Source organism: Macrobrachium nipponense, chromosome 2, assembly GCF_015104395.2.
Source record: "Macrobrachium nipponense isolate FS-2020 chromosome 2, ASM1510439v2, whole genome shotgun sequence".
In the NCBI taxonomy this organism is placed as follows: domain Eukaryota; kingdom Metazoa; phylum Arthropoda; class Malacostraca; order Decapoda; family Palaemonidae; genus Macrobrachium; species Macrobrachium nipponense.
This window is the reverse complement of record NC_087201.1, coordinates 53,664,598-53,681,343: the sequence shown is the minus strand read 5'-3', so window position 1 is coordinate 53,681,343 and position 16,746 is coordinate 53,664,598. Positions and strand designations below refer to the sequence as shown.

The 16,746-nt window shown below is 43.3% G+C and overlaps 1 protein-coding gene across 3 annotated transcripts in view; it reads right to left on the bottom strand.

The window, feature by feature from the left end:
- LOC135220587 (integrin-linked protein kinase homolog pat-4-like) overlaps positions 1–16,746 on the bottom strand; it is a 126,428-nt gene that overhangs the window by 52,562 nt on the left and 57,120 nt on the right. The gene's annotated exons all lie outside the window — the stretch shown is intronic.

The following is a 16,746-nucleotide window of genomic DNA, read 5'->3' as shown; positions in this document are numbered from 1 at the left end:
GGTAAGTGCCAAAATTTCAACCTTCGGTCAACTTTGACTCTACCGAAATGGTCGAAAAATGCAATTGTAAGCTAAAACTCTTATATTCTAGTAATATTCAATCATTTGCCTTCATTTTGCAACAAATTGGACGTCTCTAGCACAATATTTTGATTCATGGTGAATTTATGAAATAACTTTTTCCTTACGTCAGCGCGGTAACTTTCCGATAAATTTTTTTGTGCGATAGTTCTAATGTTTGCACCATTTTAAATTTGCCGTTACACAAAGTTTTATATATGGAAATGTGCGCAATTTCATGCAAAATACAACTAAAAACAACCCATTTTTGTTGCTTTTACCAGTTTTGAAATATTTTCATATAAATAACGATAAGTGCAAAAATGTTCAACCTTCGGTCAACTTTGACTCTACCGAAATGGTCGAAAAACGCAATTGTATGCAAAAACTCTTATATTCTAGTAATATTCAATCATTTACCTTCATTTTGCAATGAATTGGAAGTCTCTAGCAGAATATTTTGATTTATGGTGAATTTATAAAAAAAAAAAAAAAATGTTCCTTACGTCTGCGCAGTAACTCTCCCGAAAAAAATCAGAAATTTTTTCGTGCGACTGTCGAAATGTTTGCACCATTTAAAATTAGCAGTTACATAAAGTTTTATATATGAAAATGTGCGCAATTTCATGTAGAATACAACTAAAAATGACTGAAGGTTGTAGCTTTTCCCTTTTTTGAAATATTTGCATATAAATCACGATAAATAGAAAAAAAAACCCGTTCGGTCAACTTTGACTACCGAAATAGTCGAAAAATGCAATTGTAAGCTAAAACTCTTACAACCTAGTAATATACAGTCATTTATCTTAATTTTGAAACAAATTTGAAGTGTCCAGCACAATATTTAGATTTATGGTGAATTTAAAAAAAAAAACTTTCTTTCCCTCCACGCGCCGATTCGCGGCCACAAATCTCCGAAATGCGTACGTCGCATAATCCTAATATTTGCTCCATTTCATATTAGGCGTTTTATAGAGTTTCATATATGAAAATGTGCACAAATTCATGAAGAATAGAAACAAAAATATTTGAAGGTTGTAGCTTTTCTCATTTTTTGCAATATTTGCATATAAAAAAATATATATATAAAAATTTCGACATTCGGTCAACTTTAACTCATCCGAAATGGTCGAAAACTGCAATTCTAAGCTAAAACTCTTACAATATCGTAATATTCAATCATTTGTCTTCATTTTGAAACAAATTGGAAGTCTCTAGAACAATATTTAGATTTATGGTGAATTTTTGAAAAAAAACATTTTTTACGTCCGCGCGTTACGAATTCATGCATCATTTTGTGATAATATTTTTTCTGTGTTGCTTTGATCGTTTTACAATGTGTTATATATCAAAATGATCGCAATTTAGTGTACAATACAACAACAAAAAAAGCAACTCGTTAGCTTTAAAAAAAAAAAAAATGAACTCTTAATCTTGAAAACTAAGCACGCTGTGATTTTTTGAAAAATTATTTTTTTCGCTTCCGCGCTCACTCCAAACCCACCTCGGCATACGGGAGACTTTTTGGTTTTTAGGGCTTAGGCGTAAGAGGGTTAATCTCCATCTGCTTAATCTCCAGCTATTTGACATGGGTTAAACAAGTGTTAGAATTGAAACAATCATTAACAAGTTCCAATAGTTAACCCCCCTTCCTTTGTGGAGGGTGGGGTAAGACAGCAAATGTTTTAGTACTTATTCTTCTCTTAACCTCTTATGAGGGAAAGAGGGAGGGATCTTAATGATAAAGGGTAAATACCTAAAAAATTGATTTTATCATAAAAATCATTATTTTTGAGGTGAAACTTACCCTCACCATATGTTGACTCCAACACTGAGTGCTGGTGGAGGGCAAGAGCCTAGAACCAGAAGACATGGACACTTCTTCCTTCTTTGACTGTGGCGTCTTGCCCTTAAAGAACGACAACAATTTTTCAACAATTTTTCAAAGTGCTGCCAAAAAGGAGCCAAAGCCGGGTCCTTCTGGGATGGATCTGACTGAACGGAAGATGAAAACTTATGTTTTGACTCAGAAGAAGGTTTCGGACTCGAAATCGAAGTCTGTCAAGTCGACTGAAGCGGTGCCACTCGTTTCAATTGCACCCGCACCTGTCGCACCTCAGTCGAATCCGTTGAGTTGCGATTCGAAGCATAATCTTCGTGAGTTGAAGCCGCATGACTACAAAACAGGCATGGACTGGAAACTGCATCCCTACATTTCTTGGCAGGGATAGGGGCGATGGGAGATGTCCACAGTTGAAGATGTCTTAAGAGGGTGAGAAGCCCAGAGAAGACGAATCACTGGAGTCCGATAAATTTATACTGAAAGAGATGCTTTTCCAACGGCGCTCAGTTGATGCCTGATTCAACACTTCAGGCTCGACAGAGGGAGCAACTGCCTGTGGGCAAACCCTGCCAGTCTCCCTTGGACCTCCAGTATGTCTTCTCACCGAGGCGGGGGAGCAGGATAGTGACCATTGTCTAAGAGAACTGGAACAACGAACAGCCATCCCCTCAGAAAGCACTTCACTTGCACAGCACTGGGCACTTTAACAACACTTCTCCATGAACGATTTCGAGGCGGTACCTAACTCCATCATCGTATTGGCCAAATACTTAAACTTCCTGTCGAACCTTGGTTCGAGGCTGGCAATGGTATCAGAAAATGCAACATGGGAAACTGGTAAAGGATCATCCCAATCCTGACATACAGAACATATTAGTTCCTTAGAACACTCCTGACCCCTACATTTCGTACACTAGAGCGAGGATCGTAAATTTTCTTAATAAGCCTAGTTTTGCAGCCATCTGCTCAAAACCTTGCTCCAGATGAGTTTGAATCAGACATATTCAAGCAAAAAAAAGGGCAGCAAAATAAACAGAATGAGCAAAATAAGCTTAGCTAATTCAAAAGCACACCTAAAGACTTGTACATCACCAATATCCATTAAAGTAAAAAACCATCCAAAAGACGGCAAAAAATGTCCGCAGAGCTACCGATGTTACTCAGGAGCCAGCAAAAATCCAATTGAGAGGTGTGACAACGTCATACCTATTTACCAGAAGTGGGCAGTAACTGGTTACCTACACTAACGATGGAGGCGCCACCAAGAAATTTGAAGTTTAGTCTGCTGTGCGTAGGAATCCTACAGCTGAATAATTGCTTGGTAAGACTGAATAAAACACTTGTTAAGAGTATGGAAGACAGAGAGGGAGGAGGAAAGGTTACTGTATGGAAGGGGAATGAATCTCCCTCCAGAAGGACTTCAGATATCAAGTACCTGTCTGGGGTTACTTCTCTTCATTTTTTCAGGCACTATCTAAGGTTCCTTCACCTCTTCCTTTTTTACTGGCACTAGGACAGGCTTGAGAGTTACTGGACCCCTGTCGCACAACAAAACTGTCCAGAGACATTTATTTCTGGCATTTCTTTAAAATTTGCCTAAAGTTAAATTTGGTATTGTCATTAAACATGTTGGAGACACAGATTACAACTTCTTTGTTGGGATGATCATTCTCCACAAAATTTTTTACATCATTCCACTTTGCAAACATGTCCTTAATCTCTGAAGTAGGCACATTATATCTACCCATTCGTTTTCTGAATTTTTCAAACCAACCTCTGCTGGCCTTGAATTCACTAACAGCAGAGATTGTTGCTGGCATTTTCTCGATGAGATCAGCATGCAACTTCCTCCAACACTTTGCTACGAGTTCTTTCTTAAATTCTATAGTGTTTCTCCCCTTTTTTACAGAAGGACAGAATCTTTAGACAGGTTCCACAGAAAAGATCCCACGAATAAGTGAGTCCGCAAATCTGGAGAACACAAATACGGGGGGGTTGACTGTATAATCAGCATTAGTGGGGATGCTCCCTGAAGAGGAGAATTTCCTCCTGATTAATAACAGACTGTCTACTCTAGAGTGCACTGAAAATCCTCGAACAGAAAAGAATCATTTGCCATGCCCAGGAAGGTAATTCTTTGTGGAGGTTCCTGAGATGCATTGCAACATTTCTTAGTAGGCCTCAGGCTTTGGCACTCAGGCCATCACCCCTGGACTTCACTAGATAATCCAGTTGTCCAGGTACAAAAGTAACTTTACTTGTAGTAAGTGAAACAGTCACAAAGGGGATAGCATCCTAGTGAAAACTTGGGGCATGGAACTCAGCCCAAAACATAGAGCTCGCCATTGATGTGTCTTCCCCCAAAGACGAAGTGTAGTTGGTGAATGGGTACAGGAAAGTATGCATTGTTCTTGTCCACTGTAAACATCCATGGACCTTTCTCCATGGCAGCGAAAGACCATGGAGGTTGACTCCATGGATATAAGGAGGAACAGTTGGACACAAGAGGTTGAGCCTGTATATAACTCGAACTGTCTTCCGACCTCCCATTGCCTGGCACTAAGAATAGCATGTGTAAAAATGCTGCCTTCTCTAAAATAAAAAAAGGCTTCCTGACTCTAACAACTGTCTCTTCTCTAGGTTGCTCTGTATGACTGAAAGATTGAGAACTGGTTGAAGAGGCAGTGAATTCCTGAAAGAAATGAAATACCTTCCAAAAGGACTTCCTTTACCAAGGTGGCTACGGCAAAGTGTTCCCACACTCGAGCGAAGTGGCCCAACCTGCACCCACAGGCACGAGGGCTAGAAGAGCTAATCAGACTTAGGAATCTTGATATTCATGGAGGAAATACACATCCCCTTTGGCAGAACAAAATCTGGATTCTTGCTGCCAAAAGGTCACTTATTCCTTCCTGCAGCTGGAAAGAAAGACGGGGGAAAGAGTTAGAAATGCTTAAAGTGCATTTTTAGTGGTCTGGGAATGGTGGTGAAAAGTCTATTTCAGTATTCTCTGTCACTGCAGCTATAGGAACAGATAGCTTGTTGTCTATTACTTCCCAAAAGGAAGAACTCAAACTGATGACTGTCTGCTAAGGAGGGAGACTGAAGGATCCAGCTGAGAGCACAGCTACTCTCCCTCGTGAATTTGAGGTTGTTAGTGACATGAGCCAGTTCACCTATCATAACCAAAAATGCCTTGCTAAGGAAGCAAAATCAAACCCTTACAGGTTATCAGAGGTTCCTTGGCCCAAGGAGGAAGAAGTCAACTAAACTCCTTCATACACACTTAACAATATTCAACACAATTCACTAAAGGTTATAACTCAATGGCATTAGCCAATTTTTATACATATTCTCGGCCTCTGAATTGAGAAATGCTGCTAAACAGACACAATTGTGCCCCTCTTAGCTGGAAAAACATGGGAAAAACCAGCTGGATCAGGAGAAAAGGGGAAAAAATTCCCATGCTCTATACACCGCAGTCTTCCTAGCGGAAAGCAAGGGAGACAAGAGAGAGGACTTTCAAAAAAGGAGATTCTCTTTCGCCAAACATTTGCCACTGAATCAAGTCTCCTAAATACACAAACTGATAGCTTTAAGGAAGAACAGCAGACATCTGTCTAAGCACAACTGAACCCATTCCTCAAAACTGAGGGGACGGACTAAATGTTCCTCTTCCTGAATAGGTGTTGAAGGAGAACGCTGTCAGGAAGAGCCAGGTCTATAAGTCCTCTTCATCAGGGACAAAAGTATCCCCAGAACCAGTCTCTCACATGACCATGTACTAAAGTTCGCATAATCCATCTGGAAACTTAAAAGTACAAAGCTCTCTTACTGTATGGGCTCACTGATGCCTTGTGCGGAGTCGCTGCTTTGCTCATAGACACATTGCACCGACTTGTTAATGCCAATGCACTCACTTATGCCCGTGCAGACTCGCCGACGGCCATTGGGACTTGTTAATACCTCATGTGGATGTGGTGAAGAGATCTATGGCTGGTTTGCCCCATAACCTCCACAGGTGTATATGACTGGAACAGCTCAGCTCGTCTGCTAAAACGTCCATTTTTCCCTTTATAAAACAAGGGATGAGCTTTACTTGTGCCTTTCTGCCCAAAGAAGCACGTCTTTGACAACTTGGTTGAGAGAAATGGAGAGAGTCCTCCCCCTGCTTGCAGACGTAAGAGAGAGCGTGGTGTTGTTGGCATAGATTGCCATGTTCTTTCCCGAGACTATCGGACTGAAGGTCTGAAGGGCCAGGAAAATTGCCTTCAACTCCTTCACACTGATGTGGAAAGTCTTCTGCTGAGCTTTCTGCAGTTCTGCATTTCTTTGGTTCCCTAGAAGCACTCCTCAACCTGTGTCTGAAGCATTGGAGAAGAACTCTAGGTCGGGGTTCAATGGAAAGAGAGAGATTCCTTCCTGTAATCTTTGCTCCGACAGCCACCACTGCAGCGGTCTCATTTGAAGCCTGCCCCGTGTCACAAAAAAATCCACTGAAGCCAGGGTAAACAATGAGTTGATGTAGTTCGAACATCTGTCATAAAAAGAAAAAAAAATCTTCTAACGATTGAAAAACTGTCTCTTCATCAATAAGGCTGAGCAAGACAGGAGGCTCAGGAACTCTCAAACTATGTATATGGAGACAATTACACCCTCTTCGGGGAGAGAAAAGCCTGAAAGCTTGAGAGTTGAGAATCATCCCTAAATAAGGAATCCTTTGTGTCGGAGCACCTGGGATTTTTTTACACTTATCATGATGCTTAACTCTCAAGTAAGGCAAAGGGATTTCTTGAAGACCTACGAGCACTGTTGTTTCGACTTGGATCCTAGAGGCCAGTCTTTCAAGTATAGAAGGACATATTTACTCCAAGGAGATGAAGCCACTTGCCCGGGGTGAGTAGACCCCAGGTGAATTCCTGAGGGGCAGTGGACACGAAGCAGAGAGCCTGGAATTGGAACACTTTCCCCCTGAAGACGAATTGAAGAAACTTCCTGGATGCTGGGTGAATGGGGACATGACAGCAGGCGTCTTCCATGTCGAGAGTTACCATTTAGTGCGACTCATTTACATATGGAACTTCGTCTTTGCAACAAAAAGGTTCAGGGTGCTGCTGATGTCCAGAATGGGCCTCCAGCTCCCCGATGACTTGGGGACTACAAAAAGCCAGTTGTAGAACCTTTGTGTTCCTGTTCATTACTACTTCTACTGCTTGCTTCCAAATCATATATTCTACTGCCTGGGATAAAGCCAAAAACCTCTCAGATCTTACACTGTATGCTGTCAAGACAATGGGTATCTTGGACAGCAGTGGCTTCTGTAAAATTAGTATTACACAGGGTTCTCTCACTATTTGGCTCCACTCCTCCCAGAAGAGCTGAAGTCTTGCTCCTGTGGGGCCACGAAGGACTATTGTCTCATTTATTGACCGGTTTGAAGACGGCCTTCTTGTCTGGTTTTGCCAGTGGATGTAAGTTAGTCACGGCACTAGGTTGGGGTTTCCTCTACCTCCCCAAAAGGGCTGCTGTTGTAAGGGAGAAAAAGAATGGGCCGAGCAGCCGCAGGTTCCTTTGGGTGACTCGTAAACTGTGCCAAAAGATCGTGCGTCAACTTCTTTTGGAGAATCCACAACACCTGCTTAACTTCTGCGGGAACAGGTGTAATTTATCCAGAGGGTAAAAGAGAAGCGCTGATTTCTGAGTTACCGTTACCCTCTTAGTAGCATAGGCGCACCATAATTTCCTCTCTTTTTAGAATCCCCATGGCAAAGAGGGAGGCTAACTCCGTCAAACCATCTTTCATTGCCTTGTCCACACACTGCAGGACACCTAGCCAATCCGTGGAAAAGTCCTCTGCTAGGATCGAACAATCTTCGATCTTCCTAGCGAGTGCGCCAATCGTCCAATCTAGAAAGCTGAAGATCTCTAGAATGTTGAAAAGGTTCCTAATGGGGTGGTCAAAGTCCAAGGAGGGGAACATAACCTTCGCTGAAGAGAAAGCGGCTATTTGTGTGGCATCAACCTGACCGGAGAAGTCCCCTTAGAAGCAGTTTCCCCAGTGGCATAAAAACTATACTTCTTCTTCAGAAGTTTTAATGGAGGAAAAGCAAAAGCTGCCTTGTTCAACTCCCTCTAGGAGGCCAACCACTCATCTACCCCTCTCAGAACCCTCGTGGATGAAGAGGCCAGAACTAGTTTGGAAGGTTGCGCTCACTAATCCTTTTCATCATTAAGAACGTTGACGCAGGCGAAGATGGAAGCTCACTCAAAGTCAGGAAAATTGGACAGAAAGAATTTGAGAAGGCTCAAATATGCCGACACAAGTTCTGAGTTCTGATCCACTTCTTCACCAGACGAAACATGTGAAAAGGAGGTATCCCAACCTTTAGAAGCGGTAGACTTCCTCAGAAAACTCATCTGATCGTGAAGTTGCTGACGAAGCAGTGCTACATTAGAACTCCCATAATCACGGGATGTATACCAAACACCCCTTAAGTAGTTGAAGGCCACGAATACTTAGAACCCCCTCTAAAAATGCTGATAACTGCTTATCTTGAAAGTTCAAATACTAAATGTATACCTTAAATAACATCCTACATCAAATTTACTTTAATTATTATCTCATTGTACTGTATTAATCTTTGAGATTATATCATTAATATATCATTTCAAAATCAACTTAAACATTAGTACCATAAAATATATATACATACATACTTCAAACACTTCCAGTCAAAACAGAGAGAGAGAGAGAGAGAGAGAGAGAGAGAGAGAGAGAGAGAGAAAGTTGCCCTTATATAAGAGTGAAATTATTTATGAATTATTACGGAGACAGACAGACAGACAGAGAATTACATCAAAATCATTGGCCTGCAAATAAGCAACACTCCCCCACCTGTCACATTAACTTAACATATTTGACAGCTCTGGCTTCGAGCCTCTCTTGCAGTTAAAAACTAAAGATGAGGGAAAGGAGAGAAATGATATTGTTATTATACAATAAAGTTTTATACATACTTACCTGGCAGATATATACTTAGCTATTTGACTCCGTCGTCCGACAGAAATTCGAATTTCGCGCACACGCTACCTGTAGGTCAGGTGATCTACTTACCTGCCGCTGGGTGGCAGGACTAGGAACCATCCCCATGTTCTATCATATTTTTTCTATACCGCCTGTCTCCTGAGGGGAGGTCGGGTGGGTATAATTTTGTATTATATCTGCCAGGTAAGTATGTATAAAACTTTATTGTATAATAACAATATCATAATACAATATAATTTTTTATACATTTAACTTACCTGTCAGATATATACTTAGCTGATTCACACCATTGGAGGTGGGAAAGAGACAGCTAAATATAGAATCAAACAGGAATCACAACTATCGTTGTAGGTAATAAATAAATAAAACCTTGGTTCCTACCTGTTTAGACTGAAGACTTCATGAATACAATCCAGGAGTCTAGTCAGTCTCAAGAGCCTCAGCGAGATATTGATCTATGGCTAAGAGTTCTTGTGGTTCTGCCAAAGGGGTCTTACCCGCTTACTTGGTAGATCCTGGAAGGACTACGTCAATGGGTGCTTATCCACTTACTTGACAAGACCTTATACAAGGAGCACAACATCGATCCCGATCACCTCAACCTATTCATGTTAGTTCTAAGATTGCAAGAAGTTATCCCCTAACCTCTTGCAAACGACCACAAACTCGAATCACAAACATTCGTACAGTAAAGTACAAAAATAAAAATAAAATAAAAATAAAATTTTATAAAAAAAAATGTTTGTACAATCTAGTCAGTAAGACGTCTCTGATTCCCCACTGATCCATGCTCGGACGTCCGTGCGCCAGCAAGCATACTAATCAGCAGAAAAAACCAACAACTCGTCTCACAAGGTAGATCTATGTACTATCAAAATTATGAACAAATACAAATTTTTCTAAGGATCGTTATGTGCTCCCAGCCCCAGCACTGTATCGGCTGATACAAAAGGACCCAGAGAGAAACACTTTTCATATGTTACTTTAACGTCCTTGAGATAGTGCGATGCGAACACTGAATTACACCTCCAGTAAGTCGCATCCACAATGTCTTTTAAAGACATGTTCTTCTGAAATGCTAATGAAGTGGCTACCGCTCTAACCTCATGAGCCTTCACTCGGAGAGTCCTGAAAGAGTCTTCAGTGCAGTCATTATGAGCATCCGTAATTAAATGCTCCTCACAAAGAATGCTAATGCATTTTTTGACATGGGTCTACTAGGATCCCGAACTGCGCACCACAGGCTTTGTTTACATCCGTTTAGTTCATTCTTCTTCTTTAAATAGAACTTCAAAGCTCTAACGGGACATAGAGATCTTTCTAATTCCTCTCCTACTAGATTTGAAAGTCCTTTAACTTCAAAACTCTTTGGCCAGGGTTTAGAGGGGTTCTCGTTCTTGGCCAGAAACAGAGTCTGGAAAGAACAAATTGCCGCATCACTCTTAAATCCTACTCGAGAATCTAGAGCGTGTATTTCACTAATTCTCTTCGCAGTCGCTAACGATAACAAGAAAATACATTTTCTCGTTAGATCTCTAAACGACGCGTTGAGAGGAGGTTCAAATCTACTAGATGATAGAAATCTCAAAACTACATCTAGGTTCCAGTTCGGAGTGCGAGGAGAAAAGGTTTTTGAGGTTTCAAAAGATCTAATAAGATCGTGGAGGTCTTTATCTTCTGCAATTCTCAAACCTCTGTTTCGAAATACGGCCGAAAGCATACTTCGATAACCTTTAATGGTAGAAACTGATAATTTTGATTCTTCCCTAAGGAAAATCAAGAAATCAGCTATGTTGGTCACAGAGGTATCGGAAGAGGACAGTTTATTCTTATTACACCATCTTCTAAAAAAACATCCCATTTTGATTGGTAGACCCGAATAGTTGAAGATCTCCGGGCTCTAGCAATTGCTTTTGAAGCTTTGCTTGAAAAGCCTCTCGCTCTGACAAGTCTTTCGATAGTCGAAAGGCAGTCAGAGCGAGAGCGGGGAGGTTTTGATGGTACCTCTCGAAATGTTGAGAAGATCTCTCCTGTGTGGAAGAGATCTTGGGAAGTCCACTGTCCATTCCTGTACCTCTGTGAACCAATCTGAGACGGCCAAAAGGGAGCGATGAGTGTTAGTCTCGTCCCTCTTGATGCCGTAAATTTTCTTAACACCACTCCTAACATTTTGAAGGGGGGAAAGGCGTAGGCATCTAGGCCTGACCAGTCCAGCAGCATGGCGTCCACCGCTATCGCTCTCGGGTCTTCCACTAAGGAGCAAAAGTTCTCTATCCTTCTGGATAGGTAGGTGGCGAATAGGTCTATATGTGGACTGCCCCACAGGGACCACAGAGCTTGACACACCTGAATGTGAAGGGTCCATTCTGTGGGGAGAACTGGTTTAACCATGGTTAGCCTGTCTGCTCTGATGTTTCTTCTCTCCTTTCACGAATCTGTGAGAAGAGTCACTGATCTTTCTTGTCGCCCAATACAACAGCTCTTTGTTATATGGAACAGAGAAAGAGAGTGAGTTCCCCCTTGTTTCTTGATATAGGCCAACGCTGTGGTGTTGTCCGAGTTGACCTGTACCACTTGACCTAACACCTCTGTCTCGAAGGCTTTTAGAGCTAGAAGAACGGCATAAAGTTCTTTGGAGTTTATATGCCAGTCTAGCTGATCCTTCCTCCATTGCCTGATATTTCTTTTGTCCCTAGAGTCGCTCCCCATCCCTTCTCTGAAGCGTCTGAGAACAAGATTAGGTTTGGGTTCCGAACTTCTAGAGACAAGCCCTCGTTCTTTTCTAAGGGAAAAATCCACCACTTCAGATGATTCTTTACTTCCAGAGGAATACTGAAAGTGTCCGAAAGTTGCCCGTTCTTCCAACTCCAAATTCTTCTTAGGAAGAATTGAAGAGGGCGAAGGTGGAGTCTTCCTAGCGAAATGAACTGTTCTAGTGAGGAAAGGGTTCCAGAAGACTTAACCACTCCCTCACCGAACTCCGTTCTTTCTCTAGGAAGCTCGAGATTTCTGTAATCCCCGAGCAATCCTTTCCTGGGACGGAAAAGCCCGAAAACCCCGAGAATCCATCCGAATCCCCAAATAGACTAAGTTCTGACTGGGCATCATCTGCGATTTCTCGAGGTTCACGAGTAATCCTAACGTCTTTGCTAGGTTCAAAGTAGACTGTAGGTCCTCCAAACACCGTTTTTCTCCGACCTTGGCCCGGATTAGCCAATCGTCGAGATACATTGAGATGTTTATCCCTTCTAAATGAAGCCATTTGGCCACGTTCCGCATCAGATACGTGAATACCTGAGGGGCGGTCGATAGGCCGAAGCACAAGGCCCTGAATTGGAAGATTTGTCCTTGAACAACAAATCTTAGATATTTTCTTGACGATGGGTGAATCGGAACATGAAAGTAAGCATCCTGAAGGTCCAGGGATACCATCCAATCTCCCTGACGTAGGGAAGACAGAACTGAAGCTGAAGTCTCCATGGAGAACTTCTTTTTCTCCACGTACCTGTTCAGGACGCTTACATCTAGGACGGGTCTCCATCCCCCCGAAGCCTTTGGAACCAAGAAAAGGCAGTGTAAAACCCCGGGGAGAAAGGATCTTGCACTAGCTCTATTGCATTCTTGTCCCTCATCGACACCACCGTCTGAAGGAGAGTCTCGTTCAGTCCAGGGTCCTTGTAACTCGTCGACAAATCCTTTGGAGATGTTGCCAAAGGAGGTCTGTCTACGAAGGGAATGATGTACCCCTTCTGTAGGACAGACAGAGCCAGGATCTGCTTCTCTTACGGACCAGGCATCCAGAAAGTATTGAAGTCTGGCCCCTACCTTGCTTGGAGGACATGGCTGCTATTTGCTCTTTTTAAAAGAGCGGAAGGAAGACCTCCCTCGCTTGTCGAAGGGTCTTCTCTTCGAAGTTGATCGAGTTGAAGGGGCTCCACGAAAGGGCACCACTGGAGTCCGAGCCACCTTCTTCTGAGTCGTAACTGCAGGTCTACTTTTCTTTGTAGATTGTACAAGAGGTCCTGCGTAGCCTTTTCCGACAAGGATCTCGCAACATCCTTCACTAAAGATGAAGGAAACAGATGTTCTGACAGAGGTGCGAATAATAGAGCTGACCTCTGAGAAGGAGAAACTCCTTTCGTCAGAAAGGAACTGTAAAGAGATCTTTTCTTTAACATTCCAGATCCAAAAAGAGCCGCCAACTCACCAGAAACCATCTTGCACAGCCTTATCCATGCAAGATAGGACACTGTGCAAAGTTTCTGGATCCAGAAAATCTGGCTCACTCGTCTTCTTAGCCAGCACCCCAAGAGACCAATCCAAGAAGTTGAACACCTCTAAGACGTGAAAAATTCCCTTAAGGTGCTGATCTAATTCCGACATACTCCAGGACGCCTTTGCTGAATTGAGAGACTGTCTTCTCACAGACTCTACAAGACTCGAGAAATCTGAATCTGCAGACGAAGGGAGCATCAATCCCATCGCCTCTTCTGTCTTATACCAAATGCCTCTTTTCCCCGTCAGTTTGGAGGGAGGAGAGCAATAAACCGTTCTCAAAGTTTCCTTTTTAGATAAAAGCCACGAATCTAAAGACTGGAGGGCTTTCTTCATTGAGATCGCCGGTTTCATCTTTAAGAAAGCCGAGGATTTCGGGGTTTTTGTGCTCGAAAACAGAGATCTCGGCAAAGGAGGAGCTGGCAGGGTACTAACGAGAATCCGCAAACTCCTCTAGAAGTAACGAGGCTAAAACTTTATAATTGGAAAGTCCCTCGTTAGTTGAAACTTCTTCCTCAGAAATCTCTTCAAGTTCCAGGTTAGAAGGAGATCGCTCTTTCCTGAACGATTCTCTATCAGGAGAAGCCGCTCCAGGAGAAAAGTTTCTAGTAGGTGAAGGACTACGAACAATCCCGTCCCCATAACTAGTAGGGGCCTCACGTCTAGAAGCCGCCTCGCGTCTGGGAGGCGTTACGCTTCTGGCTGGCGTCTTGCGACTTGCAGCGTCCTCGCGTTTACCTGGCGCCTCTCTCCTGGGAGGCGTCACGCCTCTGTATGACGTCACGCGCCTTGGAGCGTCCTCGCGCTTGCCTCGCGCCTCTCTCCTGAGAGGCGTCACGCTTCTAGTTGACGTCTCGCGCCTCGAAGCTCCTGGCCGCTTGCCTAGCGCCTCGCTCCTGGGAGGGCTCCTGCTTCTGGCTGGCGTCAACCGCTTTGGAGCGTCCTCGCGCTTGCCTGACGACTCTCTCCTGAGAGGCGTCACGCTTCTTGTAGACGTCTCGCGCCTCGAAGCGTCCTGGCGCTTGCCTAGCGCCTCGCTCCTGGGAGGCGTCATGCTTCTGGCTGGCGTCAACCGCTTTGGAGCGTCCTGGCGTTTGCCTGGCGACTCTCTCCTGAGAGGCGTCCTGCTTCTTGTTGACGTCTCTGCGGCCTCGTAAGCCGTCCTGGAGCTTGCCTGGAGCCGTCGCTCCTAGGGAGGCGTCACTTGCTTCTGGTTGGCGTGACGCGCCTATCTTGACGCTCGCGTCTACTTGGCGCCTCGATACACACTGGCGTCTCGCGTCTGGTTGACGTCTCGCGCTTGGAATGCTCGACGCGCCTGACTGGCGACTCGCGTCTGTAAAGCGCTTCGCGCCTGGCTGACGTTTCACGTCTAGCAAACTCGACGCTCTTGTCTGGCGTCTCGTGCCTGCGTTTGACAGGAGAACGGATCCTGCTCGGCCTATGCAAGGCTGATGAATCCGATTCCAAATCAGAGGAAGACAAATTACAATGGCGAGTCTGAACCCTCGATAGCCTAGACTTCTTAATAGGCAGGAAATCGTCTTTCCCTTCTGGGAGGGTCTTTATACAGAACTCCCACAAGAGAAGTTGATGGAATCCTGCATAGTGCGAAGGATTCTTTTAGTTCTCCTTCTATTATTGTCTACCCTCGGTTGTTTAATTACTGAATGGTCCTCCTCTTGAAAACGCTCAGGACTAGAAGTAATCCTGGGTTCATCCAAACGTCTTTTAAGGGGGCGAGAAAGATCCGCCGATCTCCAACCTCTTTTAGGTGAGGAATTCTCCGAGGAGGAGAAACACTCACGCAGAACGCTTTTTCTGTAGCGTTCTCTGGCATTCTGTGGCGATACAGAAAATGCCGAAGGGACGTCTGACTGTTGGGGATCCTCCACAACCTCCTTACGGCTTTCGACATTCCTTCTCCTCTGGGCTTGGGAGCTTGAAAGAGGTCTAGGCCTGGGAGCGTTGTGGAGACAATCAGACGCCCCCTCCACTGCACTGGGGACCGTTATATCACTATCCACAGCCTTATATCACTATCCACAGCACTATAATCACATGCTTACCTTCATAGGCCGCCATTTTGGTTTCCATTTTCCGAAGGGCGGCTTTAAGATTCGCAATCTCAGATGCCGAATCTGTGTGTTCTAATAAAGGAGCAGGTACATTAGATGGGGCAGTAAAAGGAGAAGAGGGTATAATATTACTGATAACCCCGCTAGAACTAGATAAAGGTTTGGAAGAAGACCTCCTCACCCTGTCTCTTTCTAACTTCTTCAAGTATGAGGTTAGAGATTTCCATTCTTCCGCACTCAAATCCTTGCATTCATTACAAGTATTACCAAAAGAACATTCATACATCCTGCATTTCTTGCAAATAGTATGAGATATCGATGCCTTCGGCATCCTAACTTACAACCCACATTCACACACATTCCTCACCACATTTCCAGAATCAGACATCATGTTGAACAATCCAAATCAAATTCCAAAACGGTCCACAATCGCGTATGCCAGTACAATCAATGCAAATACGTCACCGAGAAGTCCAAACGAAGATCAATTGCGATGCAAAATACGAATCCAGCCGGAGATACCCACAACGATGTTGCCAGTATGGCCGACAGAAAAAATATGATAGAACATGGGGATGGTTCCTAGTCCTGCCACCCAGCGGCAGGTAAGTAGATCACCTGACCTACAGGTAGCGTGTGCGCGAAATTCGAATTTCTGTCGGACGACGGAGTCAAATAGCTAAGTATATATCTGACAGGTAAGTTAAATGTATAAAAAGGATATTTTCATACACATTTTGTAATTACAGTTATATTATTATTATTATTATTGCTAATATTTCAAAATATTAATAAACATATATGCATGTACCATAAAACATCTCTCACAGTAAGAGAGAGAGAGAGAGAGAGAGAGAGAGAGAGAGAGAGAGAGAGAGAATTTCAGTAGTATATCCTTTGACTGCCAAGTTAGCAGCACTTATTAGAGACCCACTAAGATGGCAACACTCCCCTTCTCTTTCAAAAGACAAGGTCTTTCATGAATGGATATTATTGCTGTTTACATTAATATTAATACATATTTCAAAATTGAAATCACTTATTTATCATACTGAAACCATACATCTCAGAGAGAGAGAGAGAGAGAGAGAGAGAGAGAGAGAGAGAGAGAGAGAGAGAGAGAGAGAGAGAGAGAAAATTATTAATTTTATTACTGAATATCATCTAATCTTATTAAACGAGCCTAGCTAATCCAGGCTGTCTAAGATTAATGCTCAGAGTACACTGCAGAAGGATCATAATGAGTAGAAGCATAACAGAACAGAACAGGCTCCTAATATTTATTCACAGGTGGAGAAGGGGTAGTCTGCGAATGAAGCAGAGGTCGAGGGGACACCAAACGACATTGATGGCATTTCTCGTCAAGAGACGACACTTACGAGTCCAAAGACAATTGAGCACCACTCACTGAGATGCCTTTCCAGCAGCGTTCAGTCAAAACCTGT